At 46.0% G+C, this 15,656-nt stretch overlaps 1 long non-coding RNA gene across 1 annotated transcript; it reads left to right on the top strand.

The window, feature by feature from the left end:
• Window positions 1–2,878: 2,878 nt before the first annotated feature.
• Window positions 2,879–15,196, top strand: LOC138991681 (uncharacterized). Its single transcript, XR_011467551.1, has 3 exons — window positions 2,879–2,988; window positions 6,305–6,542; window positions 14,943–15,196. It is a non-coding gene; the product is annotated as an uncharacterized lncRNA (long non-coding RNA).
• The last annotated feature ends 460 nt before the right edge of the window (window positions 15,197–15,656 follow it).

Below are 15,656 nucleotides of genomic sequence, written 5' to 3'. Positions count from 1 at the left end.
TCCATGGAAAGAGATGTACTCCACCTCCACCTACTCCTCCACCATCTTATTCTCTCTACATGTTTTATAAACATTAACAGATTTAATCTTTATGGCAGCTTTCTCATTGTAGGTACTGTTGTCATTGTCATTTCAAGGAAGAGAAATATGGGGCACAGAGAAATTAAGTGACTTGCCCAAGGTCACACAGTAATAAGTGGCAGAGCTTGGATTTAAACCCTTGAAGCCTAGCTTCAGTGTCCATGCTCTTAATGACTCTATTATACAGTTGAAATGATTCCAAGAATAAATACAGGAATTTTTATTTTTTTTTTGCATTTTTCTAGGGTCCATTTGTATCTTTGGGCTTCCTTTTTGACTCAGCAGTAAAGACTCTGCCTGCCAATGCAAGAGATGTGGGTTCGATCCCTGGGTCACAAAGAAGGAAATGGCAACCCACTCTAGTATTCTTGCCTGGGAAATCCCATGGACAGAGGAGCCTGATGGGCTACAGTCAGTCCATGGGGTGGCAAAGAATCAGATATGGCTTAGTGACTAAATCACAACAAGGATAATTTGAATCTTTATTTTTGTGTTTGTATGTCTATAGTTAATTCTACTGTGATTTGATCATGGGGTACAGGATTGGGGTACACTTATTTTAGTTGTTCTCCCCAAAAGAATCTAAATATATTTCTCCTATATTCTGTAAAATGACACTGCTTGCCTACTCTTCCCATCCAGGGTTAGAGAACTTGGACATGCGTTCAGCTAAGCTTACTAGTCTTCAATACACATCTTTACAAATCTGGAGGGATTCCTTTACTAATAACATAATGACAGGAAGTGACTGAATCCATAATATGGAAAGCATTAAAGTAGCTTAGTATCTGATTTATGTTAACAAATATGCATCAAACAGACTACAACTAATAGCCAATATCTCTGCTGTACATTTCTAGTACCAAGTGCTCCCAGCAAGGACTCAGTGGAACTTTCAGGCACATGTAGCTTAGGGAAATTATTCTGAAACAATATCAACATTGTCCAGGTCTCACATGCAAAAGAATACACAATCAACCAATTACCTCTTGTGAGAAGATCTGTTCATCTCAATACAGGAAATTATTAAACTTTTTAGTGTGGAATCTGCAAAATACACACCTTATCTTCCTGGATTGAATTTTCTGTTTGTGATCCTCTGCAGTGGTGGATCTTAAGAGCAGATCTTGAGATTTTGGCACCACGAACACAACTCTTAGGCTGTGTGCGATATGAATACTCCATTCATTATATGGGAAAGCTATTCAAGCTAGACTTCCTTCCTGTGTTACTTTGTGAAATGTCCCCTGGGTATTATCACTGTTAGCACTTCAGGTTCCCTTATGTTTGAGGGACAGGAAAAAAGGCTGAAAGAGTATTTTTGATTGACTAGATTATTCCCCAAAGAACCTATTTGTTCTTGCCTGAGAACAAAGTTATGACCACAACCAATGGCCTCACTCCAAGTACCCTTTCATCCTCAAACTGGTATTTATATTGATGGCTCCTACAAGTCTCCAAAACATGCTTTCTGAGAAGCAGCCTGGTGTAAGGCAGTAATTTAAACTTTGCCTGCAGATCAGAATGGCCTGGAGCACTTTTCAAAAATACCAATGTCTGGACCCTATCCCTGAGATTCTGATTTAATGGGTTGGAGCGAAGCCTGAACTCTGAATCCCTACAACCACCACAGTCACTGTAAGGATTAAATGGGATGCGGAATAAGAGGCCCCAGATGCAGTGATTGGCACAGCTATTTACTTGATCAATGCCAATTGTTCCTCTGCCACCTGTGCCCTCCTCCAATTTCTGCTGAGGCAAAGGGAACCCCTAAAATATGATTCTTCTTCAGGGGTGGCAGGGGCAGCCAAGCTCAATGGAACAACTCATTAGAGGAGAAAATGATAGCAGAGCGGGGAGCCGCCAGACACTGACAGGGGATGGAGACACAGAAAGATTGTGTTTTAATGCAGGGCAAGAGGTCAGGAGAATGAAGGAAGAAAAAGTCAGATTTAGTAAAAATCTGATCACCTGGCAATTTTTAAAAGGGTCACTGCCAACACTTTTGTGGCTACATGGAGTACATTTTACTCAGAAAAATGTAGGGGTGGAGGAGGTGAACAATAGGCTCCATTTAGCTTATCATCTATATTTAAATAGAAAGGTCAAGGCTGGAGCTAATGGAAGTTGAAGAATGTTCTTTGGAAGGAACAGCTTCTCTCAAGTCTTTGAGTATGTCCTGTCCTCTCCGTACATCCCTCGGGGGAAAAATTAGAGAGAAAGATAACTAAGACATGACTGGCAATTTCATCACTTCAAATACTTTCAGCAATAAAGACTGCTTGGGAAATACTCATTCATTTGTTCAACATAAATTTATTGAGCACCTACTATGTGTCCATCTCTGTGCTAAGAAGAGTCTGATCTCATAAATGATGAACCAAAACTAAATAACTTGTCTAAGAAGAGCTAATCACAAAACTGGGATGTGATTTGAGGTTTGACCCCAAATAACATTTAGAGATGATTGGGTCCACAGCCTCTGCTGGCAAATTTAGGCGTCATATCCCTGATTTGCGGCTCTTACACCTGATACTCTCTTCCTCTCCACCAAGCCCAGCAATTTTCCTCCTGTCTTATTTCATATTTTGCTTCAAGGATCAGCATGTACATCTCCTTCTTCTACAGGCCTTTCCTGACCCCACATGAATGTACTCCCCACTTAGAGACACCTCTGGCAGCTTGTGAGTGCCTCCGTCATGGCAAAATTATGCTGCATTATAATTAGTCACTTGTCTGTCTTCTCCACTGGACCATGAAATTCTCAAAGACATAAGTAACTGATGATTCCTATTTGTATTCATAGGACTAAGCATAATGCCTGATAAAGAGTAGGAAAGGGAAGAAGAGAGGAAGAGAGGGAGAAAGGAAGAAAGGAAGGACTTCAGTGAAGTCTTCATAAAAGAGGTAAGAAACTGAGCTGGGTGTGGGATTTGAATCAACTAGGAGGGACTGAATGCTTGCTTCTGTTTTCTGGAGAATCAGTTCAAGGAGAATCACAAAGAAAGGAATCTAGGGTTGTGTGGAAACCCCATCAGGGCCACAACTTGCCATGGATGGAGGGTTTCAGGCTGAGCAAGTGAGTTAAGAGTACAAGGTCCCAGGATGTCTTGCAGAGCTGACAAGTGCTCAGCCATCAGTCCTGGGACAGGTATGAACTGAGCACCTACTATGATGCAGGGTTTCTGCTCAGCAGAGAGAGAGAGACTAGCACAGACCCTGCTTCCATGGAGCTCTGGGGCCCACAGGCTAAACCTGTTCTGAGAGACAAAAAGGAATCAATTAAGGTCCTCACCCAGGGAGCGATGTAATTTAAGTGGAGTTTCAGAGCCATTTATCTTGTTAAGAATGAAGCATGATCTGGAATGAGGGAGACAGGGAGGAAAGAGGGGAGGGAGAGAGAGAAAAGAAGGAGAAAAGATAGGAAGAAAATGATGAGAAGCTCCAAATTAGACTTAACTCCCTGAGGGCAAAGTGGGTTTCTGGACGACCCAGTCTTATGTCTGTCTCATTCACCAGTGTATTCCAGCACCTAGAATAGCACCTGGCCATGACAGGTGCTCAAGAAACATTCACAGAGTGAATGGGATGAGTTGAGACAGGGTGGGATGGGAACAAGAGGAATTCTGGTGAAGTGAATTAAAGAAGGGCAGAAGAGGAGCCCTGAACTGGGTGTCATGGTCCCCAGTGACCAGTCCTTCCTACCTCTGCCATTGACCAGCCAAGTGATCAGGCACTTTGATAGCTTTCCTGTAGTTTGTTGCCTCATCTGTTGAAGGTAGGGGCTGTTTCAACTTGTGCACTAGTTTTCCATAGAATGTGACTGCTTCATGTGGTCAAATTAAAGCCTGAAGAGCCAGTTAATTTGGGACAATGCTAAGTTAAATAAACACAAGCAGGTATCTGACCACGGGACATCTCAGAGGTTTGAACATGCCTGGGTGAATTGGGAAGCTCCAAGAAGAAGGTATCAAATGCTGTAACTTCCAAATTTGTTTGACGACAGAACCCCAACCTTCAATTTTTCCATTTTCAATCTTTTTAAAAAATATTTGTTTAGCTCCACTGGGTCTTCGGCGCAGCACTCAGGTCTTCCATCTTCACTGCAGCATTCAGGATCTACTAGTTATGACATGCAGGATCTAGTTCCCTGACCAGAGACTGAACCTGGACCCCTGCACTGGGATCACAGAGTTTTAGCCACTGGACCCCCAGGGAAGACCCTTCATTTTCAATCTTACAGAACCTTTCCAGCTCTACTGGTGTCATCCAATGATGTCATCTAATGATGTCACCCAACTTCTCAGATTTAGCTGATGAAGCGAGTCCGGGTGAGAGGAAAGGAGTCTCTTGTCTCCCGGATGGGGAAAGGGCAGTGCAGGAGACCCAAAGCTGCAGTGAAGAAGTCCGAAATTGCTATGTGGGCTGAGACCTGGAATCTCGCTCAAAGAAAGCCAGCCATCCTCAGGGCAAGGCATTGATATTCTGGCGTGGTTTTTAATTTCCCGTCCCTGGGATTAGCTATGTCAGGGAGGAATCCTTTGGCCGCCTTCTCTCAATACATCCCGGAGCTTTTATTTTGTTACCAATTTCCCTACATTGTGTGCTTTCTTTGAGAATCATAACCGTGTGAATATTTGACAATTGAATGGTACAAACATCTTGAAACATACAGTTTTCCCCAGAGCTGCATTTCATACTATAATCCGAGGTGATCTCAGTTGCCAGAAACACTCACGCCGTTAATGGATTTGGAGGGAAGATGCTAGTAATGAGATTTTCAAATGTGAATTGTTTTGCTTTCAAACACACAGTGAAATCCAATGAAATATTACCTTCAACACGCCGGGACAGTAAGTCCAACAGATCAAATGAACGCTTGGTATGTGTTTCACACAGGCCTTTTCTGTTCCAAACAAGAGCTAGAAGGGGATCTGTGTTATTTTTTTCCTGGTGAGATGGCTCCTTGAGCCCTAGAGTTGTGTAATTCTTCTGTAATTTTTTAAGACATTATTGTTTATTTATTTATCTGCATCAGGTCTTAGTTGCGGCACATGGGATCCTCAATCTTCATTGCATCACGTGGAATCTTTGGTTGTGGCATGTGAACTCATCCTTGAAGCATGTGGGAGCTAGTTTCCTGACCAGGAATTGAACCTGGGCATCCTGCATGGGGAGGGTGGAGTCCCAGTCACTATACCACCAGGGAAGTCTGTCATCTGTTATTTCTGACACACATTTGGCCTTTCACATCGACAGTCTTGAGAGGTCGATTTCTTTTACTCACTCGTTCAACAAACACTGCTTGAGAGCTTACTACGTGCTAGGCAGCTCTGTACACTGAGCGGTACAGCAAGGCACAGTGCTTGACGATGTTTACATGTGTTTCTATCATCGTCGAGCCGACAACCTCAGGAGACACATACACACAATAAACAAGTAAACACAAACGTTTAAACATCAGGTGGCAGTAACAGGCCTGAAGAAAAATAAGCAAGGTAAGAGTCGGAGAACGACGGGACAGGTCCTGTTTTAGGTGGGGTGTCAGGGTACACCTCTCTGCAGGGGTGACTGCTGAGCAGACAGCCCTGGAGAGAAGAGGAAACTGGAGGCCAGTGGCTGTTCCGGGCTCGAGAACGCTTCAGTGATTACGCGGAGCTTTAAGTGTAGCTTTGCCTCATTTCAGATGAGATGTCCCTTTCACAGTATCATCCAGCCTCACGGGGAACCAGAGAGAACCATCAGGGCAAGGCAGGACGCTGGATTTGATGCCAGAATCAGGAGGAAGTGAAGCCATAATGCAAAGAAAGGAAATTCAGGCAGGGCCCAGGCAGGCAGGGCACAAGGAAGACGGGCATCCCGTCCATCAAGTCCTCTTCCTGAGGCAGGATCCCATCCATCGAGCCTGCCTCTTCCTGACACCCACACTCAGCTGGGTCAAAGTTGAACTCCTCGTCCTCACCCCAGAGCAGCCCCTCTCCCTGACTTCTCCAGCTCCATGAATTGTACCCTACATCCACCTGGTCATCTCACTGTGGTTCATCAAGCTCCCCACCTCACCCCACCATCCAGTTCCCTTCCTTCTCCACTTGTCACACCCTCCAGACCTCCACAAATGGCATGTGGGACACTTCCCCTCCAGCCCTCAAGCCTGGATGTTCACAGGTCATATCTAAACACTTATCGAACCATCTTGAAATTACATCACAGTTTCCTTTAAAAGGGTCAGCAGAAGAGAACCCAGAAAGTTGCCACTTTCAAATGAAGCCACATGAGAAACACTAGCAATCACTCCAGAAATACTTCGCCACCCCACTGCCAAGTGAGTGCTGGCACACCCGGAATTTTCTGAAGCAATGGGAGCAAAGATCTGGGAGATGGAGCCATCCTTTCAACAGAAAGGGAAGCTGGCCAAGGAATCCTTTCATTCTGGTTTCTGCAAGACCCTGCCTTTCATCGAGGTGAGTGGGGAGTCCGGGAGAACTCTATTGAAGTGCCACCATGGAAACACATTCTGGGTGTTAATCTAGCAAATACCTCTTGGAAAGGAGCTTAAAGTTCAGCCAGAGATGCTGCTTTGCATCTGGGTGGGCGAGGTGCAGAACATGCCGGAGCCCACAGAAGGGGAGGTCTGGAGAGGGAGAAGGGGCTTGGTGTGGCCCTGCAGGCTGCTCCAGAGCCCCTCTGCCCCCACTAGCTGTCACTGCCAACATTGCTACCCATGGCAACATCTCCCTGCGTCAGGTTTTTGCTGGTTGGAGGAGCACACTCAGCCCATGTGAAAAATAAGCCAGAGTGCTGGAGGGTTACAGACAAGACCCTCAGCCAATGAGGAGCGAGAGCTGATACCTTGCTGGTGCAAGATAAATGCTTCAGCTCCCTTGCTCCTTGATGAGACAATCCTAGGTGTTGCTCCACACACTCTCCAGAGGGCTCCCAGTGAGAATGAACCCAATTACCAGCAGTAACACCCCGATTATTGGCTTTCTCTCTTTCCTGTCTGGCCTCCCCACTCCCTCACAATGCTTGTTGGGATCACATCACAGGTAAGCTTCGTGTACCCATTTCTTTCTTAGGATCCGCTTTTAGGTAGAACCAAGCTAAGACAATGGGGTAACAGGCCCAGTAGTAAGAAAGCCCCCAGTGGCCTGAGGTGTTCAAATGGGCTTTCCTCTTAAGTATCAGTATCAAAGGACAGCCAGTTCCAGGGATGTGGGAAGAAAGGTGGTGAGCCTCTGGGAGAAGGAATTAAAAAGCCTCCAGAGAAGGTGCCTTGCTAATGCAACCCTGTCAATTAAGTCTGAATGCCCCAAAGGTTCCCAAGAGAATATGCACTCAAGAACCCAGTATTAGTCAGCTGCTGCTGCTGCTAAGTCGCTTCAGTCATGTCCGAGTCTGTATGGCCCCATAGATGGCAGCCCACCAGGCTCCCCCATCCCTGGGATTCTCTAGGCAAGCATACTGGAGTGGGTTGCCATTTCCTTCTCCAAGGCATGAAAGTGAAAAGTGAAAGTGAAGTCGCTCAGTCGTGTCTGACTCTTAGCGACCCCATGGACTGCAGCCTACCAGGCTCCTCTGTCCATGGGATTTTCCAGGCAAGAGTACTGGAGTGGGGTGCCATTGTCTTCTCCGATTAGTCAGCTAGGGACACTATAATAAAGTACTGCAGACAGGGCAGCTCAAACGACAGAAATGTATTTCCCCACAGTTCTGGAGGCTAGAAATATGAAATCAACTGGTTGTTGGTAGAGATGGATTCTTCTGAAAGCTCTGTTTGGCGTGAAGATGGCCATTTTCTTCCTGTGTCTTCATATGACCTTCCTTCCTCATGTGTTGTGTCCTAATCTCCTCTTCTTTTAAGGACAGCAGTCCCATCAGACTTTGTTTGTTTGTTAGTCGCTCAGTCACATCTGACTCTTTGGGACCCCATGGACTGCAGCACGCTAGGTTTCCCTATCCTTCACTATCTCCTGGAGTTTGTGCAAACTCATGTCCATTGAATCAGTGATGCCATCCAACCATCTCATCTTCTGTCACCCTCTTCTCCTCCTGCCCTCAATCTTTCCCAGAATCAGGGTCTTTTCCAATGAGTTGGCTCTTCTCATCAAGAGGCCAAAGTATCAGCCTATTGGATTAGGGCCCACCCATATGACCCTGTTTTACCTTAACCCCCTCTTTAAAGGCCCTATCTCCAAACACTGTCATGGTCTCAGGTGCCAGGGGTTAGGACTTCGACTCATGGCTGTTGTATGGGAGGGGACACAGTTCAGCTCCCAACCGGCCCCAAGAGATGCCCACTTCCCAGATGAACAAAGGACTCTGAATCCACCATCTGTGAGGTTCCTGGATGTGGCAGCTCTTGGTTAGAGCACAAAGCGACAAAGCATAATGAGGCCTGAAATGAGCCTGTCAGAAATGAGGAGGTGGCAGGACGGGAGGCTATGAAGTCCAAGGCAGTGCAACTATTTGACCCACCAGTGGGTCTGGTTCTATTTCTATGGAAATGAGCTCATTATGGCTAAATCTCTTCCCAGCTCCTGGTTGATTCATGAAGTGGTTCTGAATGTTGATAATCACTTCATGAATCACTGACAAACATGAGGACCAAATACGTGCCACTTGAATTGCCTTCTCTCCTGATGAGCATTCCTGTCTTGAGGTGGGGTGTCCCCCCACCAGCAAACAGGAGTGCAGATGAGAAGTCCATGTGTCAGAGCCTCGTACTTGTCATTCCACCCTTCTCATTTTGTCAGGCATTGCTAGATTGCTGGTGTTAGTCATTCAGTCATGTCCAACTCTGCAACCCATCAGACTCTAGCCTGCCAGGCTCCTCCATCCATGGGGATTCTTCAGGCAAGAATACTGGAGTGGGTGGCCATTTCTTTCTTCAGGGGATCTTCCTGAACCAGAGATTGAATCTTGGTCTCCTGCACTGCAGGCAGATTCTTTACCATCTGAGCCCCCAGGAAAGCCCTTGTCAGGCACTGACTCTCCACAAACATTTAATGATCATTAATGAGCTAACGCTGCAAGTCACTCTGAAGCTCTCATGACAAGGAGCATGAAAGGATCAGCCATCAAGTTCTGCAACACTGTTTCCAGGGGAAGTAAGATGGTGTCACCCAGTAGGTGTCAAGGCGTCCATGTTCCTGCTCAAAGGAGAATCTGCTTCAGCCCAGACTGACATGGCCGCTGCCTCAAGCAAACTGAGAACATCTGTCTCTTAGGCGGACCACAGTCCTCAACGAAACAGAAACTGAGGGATCAGACTGGAGAGAGAGATACAAGACAGCCTCACTCCCTCACTTCATTCCCCTCACCTCACTCGCCCCACCATGTTGCATTTAGCTACTAGAGAGAATATTGGAGTGACAGAAGACACAGCCTCCAAACCTAAAATCTTCTTGAACATGTGGGACAAGATACCTGCAGCTCAGAAGCAGAGAAAGATAGACTTTCCTCCCAGATACCTGCCAGCTCGCTTCCTCACTTCACTCTCCTCACCCCACCTGCCCAGCCACCTCTCAGAAGAGCGTCCATGGCTACCTCTGCTGCCCTCTCCTGATAAGGCTGTTTTCCACAGTGCTTCTCACCACCCACAGCCTTCTAGATCCATCTGCTGGCTTCTCTTCTGTCTCCCCCACCAGCAACTAAGCTCCACACGGCAGGGATCTCCGTCTGTTCTGTTCTCTGCTGCAGTTCCTCAACCTAAAACAGAGCTCAGGAGGCATAACATGAGCTGAATAAATATTTGCAGGATGAGTGGCAAGAACTGTGTTGAGCATAAAGAAGAGAACCTGTAGAACTTGAAAGAAGAGGAATGGGGACTTCCCTGGCAGTCCGGTGGTTAAGACCCTATGCTTCCACTGCAGGGGCCATGGGTTCAATTCCTGGATGAGGAACTAAGATTCCACAGGCTGCAAAGTGCAGTCAAAATAAAAAAAGAAAGAAGAGGAATGTTGCCTGAGTGATTGCTCCTCTCTCTACCCCAGGCGCACATGTATGGCCTCTTGAATCCTTGGGGAGGAGGAAGGGGATCTCTGTATCCAAGTTTATACCCAGTTCTCACACCTGTGTGGGCCCAGGCACCCTCAACACATGATGTCAAGCCTGCACTAAGTCTGAGGAGAAAAGCTCCCTCAGATGCTGTGATAGAACCAGGTGTGGGCAGACCCCAAACGACTCCTGGAGCCCAGACCCTCCTGGGTCTCTCTTCATTACAAGGCTTATTTGTGTTTGGTTGTGCAGCAGGACAAGTACTACCTGCCATTCAAAATCCAATAATGGTTTTGCTGAAACTATCTACTTCCTCTTCAGTGGAAATGGAACTAAGGCTCAGAGAGGGAAGGTAGTTAACCCATAGTTAACCTACGGTCACACAGAGCTTGCAGTAGAGTCAGGAAAGAAACAAAAGCCCGTTAATCCCCGTGGTAGGGTATATGTTTCCACACTAAGCTGTTTACCCATATTTCCAAGTAGAAAAGACTAACTCTGAGGAAGGAAATAACTGACCATCCCAACTGCTTTTATGTCAACTTGAAGAAACCAGGTGGGTGAGCTCAAGGATTTCTGAGGCCTTTGGTTGCCTGGAAACCCCATATATTTGGTTAAAAAAAAAAAAAGGTACCCTGACAGACATCTCAACTGAGTGCCCTGTTGTAAGATGTTGTTGTTTAGTCATGCAGTCGTGTCCGACTCTTTGTGACCCCATGGATGGTAGCATGGCAGGCTCCTCCATCCCTATTGTAAGATGGGCAATAGGAAGTCAGAAAGTCACATGAAAAGGAACTAGGAGAGAGGGCCAGACCTCCAATACCATTTAGGCCATTTTTAACCACATCCTTCCACTCTGATCATCAACTATAGACGTGAGGGGGAAAAGCCTTAAGTGTCATTTGCCCAAATGCCCATTTTCCAGAAGAGGAGACTGAGGTTGAAAGGACCAGGTGAGTATCAGAATCTGGAACTGAGGTCTAGGCTTCTTTTCCCCACTGCCATCCTCCCTGGGGGAGAAAGCAGGGCCTCCAGACCACAATTTCAGGGCTGCTGAGGACACTGCCCAGTGTCCACGGGCCTTGGAGTCCAGCCTCATGCCAGCTGGGTGACCTCAAGTGAGTCATTTCACTACCTGGGCCCACAGTTTCTTCTTAGTGTCTTTCTTCTTAGTGTCTTGGAAATGCCCAAATACGACCAGCTCAGTGAGCTGCCCAGCACAAAACAGGCACTCTATGTCTGTGTCCTTTTTTTTTCTCCCTGTCTTTTTCTTTCCACCTTTTATCCCATTGGGTAGTGAGATCTTCATTCCTTTACCATAACTATTTCTGTTCAAGTTAAAATGGGAACAAGGAAATGTCTGTAAAGCCAGGTGGGGTTGAGGGGCGGTGCCGGGCAGGTTTGAACTGGGCCTTGGACGATGAGTGGACATTTTCCAAGCAGACAAGCAAGGGCGGGAATTCCGGGGTAACAGGGTCACTTATACAAAAGCACATAGATCCGAGAACAGAAAACCCTCCCAGGAACCTGAAGGGGAGGAAGCCTGGGGTGGGGTGTGCCATGACAGAGATGAGAAAATGAAGGTCCCTGTGGAAGAGCCCTGGGAGGCCTGGAAGCTCACACTCAAGAGATTCTGTGGAAGTGACGGGGAAGGATTTGACACGTCTCAGCGGAGAAATGGTGAACTCCTTTGAAAGGTCACTCACTCTGGGCAGCAGCTAGAAAGATGGAGGGTTGGAAAGAGAGAAGGAGGTGAGGCAACCACGGAAGAGATTTTGGCCAAAGTCAGGCTGGCACACAGAGGGTCTAAGGCTTCAAGGGCTGGACAGGCCAGGGTGGAGGGTGAGAAGCTGAGACAGATGGACGGTGCCTCCTGCAGGCTGCCTGTCCCCGCTGTACACCCCTCAGTGTGACCTCAGAGGTGATGTCTTGAGCAGAGGGCTGTACCCCACTTCCCAAGCCCACAGAAGATGCCCCACGTGTGCCCTCCTTCCTTCCACTCCCCTCATGCTTCCCAGTACCTGGCAGCCTTCCCTAGCTTTGTTTTCTTTTCTTTTCCTATACCGTACAGAGCATCTCTTCTTTGTTATTTCAAAGTATCGTCCAGCAGACCCCTGACTAGCATCACTCATCCTCCCACCAGCTTCCCGAGCTCCCCCACCATCCCTCCAGAAACCACAGCACAAACACTCTTTACACACAGCCTCCTCATCAGCCCAGCTCTTATCTCTGGCTGGCTTTCAGCTTAAAATAAGTTTCTAAAAACCCTCCTTTGAAACAGCATCCCTCATTGCAATAATATCCAGGTTGTCTTCTCATCCATTGTCTCTTTAGACCAGGGACTGCATCTGATTAAATCACGTGGTGTGTGTATTGCCGAGACCTCCCAGCCTGCATCAGCCTTTGCCGGGAACTATCTTATCTATAATCAGTTTACTGGGTTATGGACCCAAATTTCCTCTGCAAAACATCAGACTGAGAGGCTTTGCCCACCCTCTCCTAGGAAGGCAGCTATGTTTTCAATAAACCTGAGATTCCATTTCCTAGAATTTCAAAGTCCAACAGAGTCTTGGTTCTAATTCAACACTCACTGTCCCAGGGCAAAGCTAATCTTAGGTTTTATTTCAACACATTATAAGATGACTTAGGTGTTCAGCAAGATGGAAGAGATTTACAGGCATTTCAACAATGACTGTAAACCTACTGTGTTCCCGCTGTGTAAGGGGAGTATAGATTGACTTCCTGTGGCTCACATCTGGGTGGGGTGGGAGGCTGGGAGAAAGATTGAAAAATAAGTCATTTACCATTTGATGTGATAAGTGTAATACTATGAGTTTGTGAAAGATACTCAGATGAATGGGTGACAACCGCACTGGGTTTTTGTTAAAAAAAAAAAAAACACAAAGATAGGCATTTTTTTATTTTAGAAAATACAGTAAAAACCCAACACTAGTGAAGTCATGGTAAGATTTATGTTATACGCGAGCAATGTGAAAATACACTCAAAGAATCAGAATAATGAACATAACATCCCGCCTGCCCACTCCCCACTAATCACTCTCCTAGAAATTTATCCTAAGTTATAAGTGAAAAAAAAACAGAGATACTTAAGGAAGTTAAATATATGAAACTAATAGAAATTGTCTAATAGAAATGGTCCAGGTGATTGGGATACATCAGCTCGAGAATATTATGTAATTACTTAAAATAACTATGGAGATTAGTAATTAAAACTCTATTTGGGGTCTAATTTCCAGCAAAAGATCGATCACACAATGCTGCCTTGAATAACCGCCTACAGACTGTGCAGTCAGTCAATGTCCTCGCCCTATGCCCTTCTATTGGGTTATGCTTTGAACACCAGACGTCTAAAGAGTCCTTTTCTCCATGCTCTTGTACAACTCTCAGAATAGCCTGGTGATGTTGATATCATGGTACCATCTTATAGACAAAGTAACAAGGCTCACAGAGCGTTAATGACATTCACACAACATCTAAATCAAGGAGCTCTAACCCAGGTCTCCTAACTTCAAATCCAGGGCTCTTTCCTGACTTCTATCAGCTAACTCAGTCTGATGACTAGGAAGAACCACTCATGCTATGGGTGGGCAGTCAGATATGGAGACCATCTGCCTGCTGCTGGAAAAGGCCATGAAGAAGGCCACATCACCTCACAAGAATATCTGGATGTCTTTGTCCCAAGACATCTGAGCTGGTCAGTGGGGATGGAGAGGGTACCTTTTCCAGCCAGACTGTAGCTCCTAAAGGTGAGCTTGCTGATAGGAGAAATATGCAACCAACATGCATCAATATATGCAACTGTATACTGGGGATAGACACTGGGAGGCGGGGACAGAGGGACAGAAGTACTGCCCTTCTGCTGGGTAACCACCAAAAGCAGGCGTTTAAGAATGTATTCACTCCTTCATTCACTGATAGAAAGTTAGACTGTTTCTACATCTCAGCTGTTGTGAACAACACTGCAATTAACTTAGGAGTGCAACTGTATCTATGAGATCCTGATTTCTATTCTTTTGGACAAAGACCCAGAAGTGGGCTTGCTGGATCACATAGAGTTCTATTTTTAATTTTTTGAAGAACCTCCATACTGTTTTTCATAGCAGCTGCACCATTTTACATTCTCAACAACCAGTGTTCCAATTTCTAAATGAACATGATGGAATACTATTCAGCCTTCAAAAATGAGGAGATCCTACCATATGAAACAAAATGAACAAAACTTGAGGTTGTGCTAAGTGAAGTCAGTCAGCCACAGAAGGACAAATACTGTACAATTCCACTTATATGAGGCATCTCAGTAGTCAAACCAGAGAAGCAGAGAGCAGATTCGAGGTTTCCAGAGGCTGGGGGAGAGAGGAATGGGGAGCTGCCATTCAACAGGCATAAGGCTTTAGTTAAGAAGACAAATAACTTCTAGAGATCTGCCACACAACATTGTTTCTGTACTTAACGAGACTGTACTACACCCCTAGGATACTAGTAGATCTCACTAGTGCGATAAGTTGTGTTCTTATCACACACACAAAATAACAAGAGTATGTACGTCTGAGTTAGGTAGACACCTAGACACCTAAGCTTACCTCTGTTTCTCTCGTCACTTGCTGTGGTGACCTCAGGCAAGCCAATCGACCTCTCTCTGTCTCTGTCTCCTCATCTGTAAAGTAAGGAAAGTAACAGTATTGGTACTTGCCTCATAGAATTACCATGAAGTTCAATGTTTTTCTGATACTTATGAACTGAATTCCTAGAATATACTAGGTAGACATCATCTTAAGTGCTGTATAGATACTTCTCAATTTATCCTCAAGGCTCCCCGTAAGGAAGAAACTATGATTTCCATTTTACAGGTGAGGAGACTGAGGCTTTGGGAATTTAAGGTTATTCACAGCAGCACGTTCATAAAGGACCAATGATCGGCACTGATGGTAAGCCCTGCCAAAGTATGGAGAAGGAAGAGATCCTGCTGGCAGTGTATCCCAGGAAGGCTTCCTGGAGGAGATGGCATGGCATCTGAGCTTTAAACATAAACCAGTGTTGTCTGAGTTCCTAAGCACGGTGTTGAGAGGATGGATGGAAGTTCAAGAATAAAGAAATTGATTGCAAAGAGCTTTTCTGTCCTGGGCCTCAAACGCCTGGCCAAGGTGTCTGACAATCTTCCTTGGCAGTGGTGAGTCAGAAAGACTGTGGGGTAGGAACAGAAACAGTGTGTAAGGATGATCACTCATTCACCTGGTCAACACAGATACATCAGGAACCCACAAACGCCAGGTTACAGCCCTGACCATCCCCACCATCCCCTCCTCTCAACAGGCTCTGAGTGAGGCTGAGGCAGAAACCCATGAGACACAGTCCCACAATCAAGGATGCCCTGCGACAGCCCCGCGCTTCTTAGACTTTCATGTGCATCCGGATCCCGCATGGAAGTTTATTACAAACAGATTCTGATTCAGTAAGTCTGGGGCAGGGGCCTGAGAATCTGAATCTCCAACAAGCTCCCAGGTGATGCTGATCCCTGGACCAGGCTTGGAGTAATAAGAGTCTACAATATGTTCGTTCCTTTT

This window comes from Bos mutus, chromosome 18 (genome assembly GCF_027580195.1).
Source record: "Bos mutus isolate GX-2022 chromosome 18, NWIPB_WYAK_1.1, whole genome shotgun sequence".
Classification (NCBI taxonomy): Eukaryota; Metazoa; Chordata; class Mammalia; order Artiodactyla; family Bovidae; genus Bos; species Bos mutus.
The sequence above is the reverse complement of the archived record's forward strand: the minus strand, read 5'-3'. Positions and strand labels throughout refer to the sequence as shown.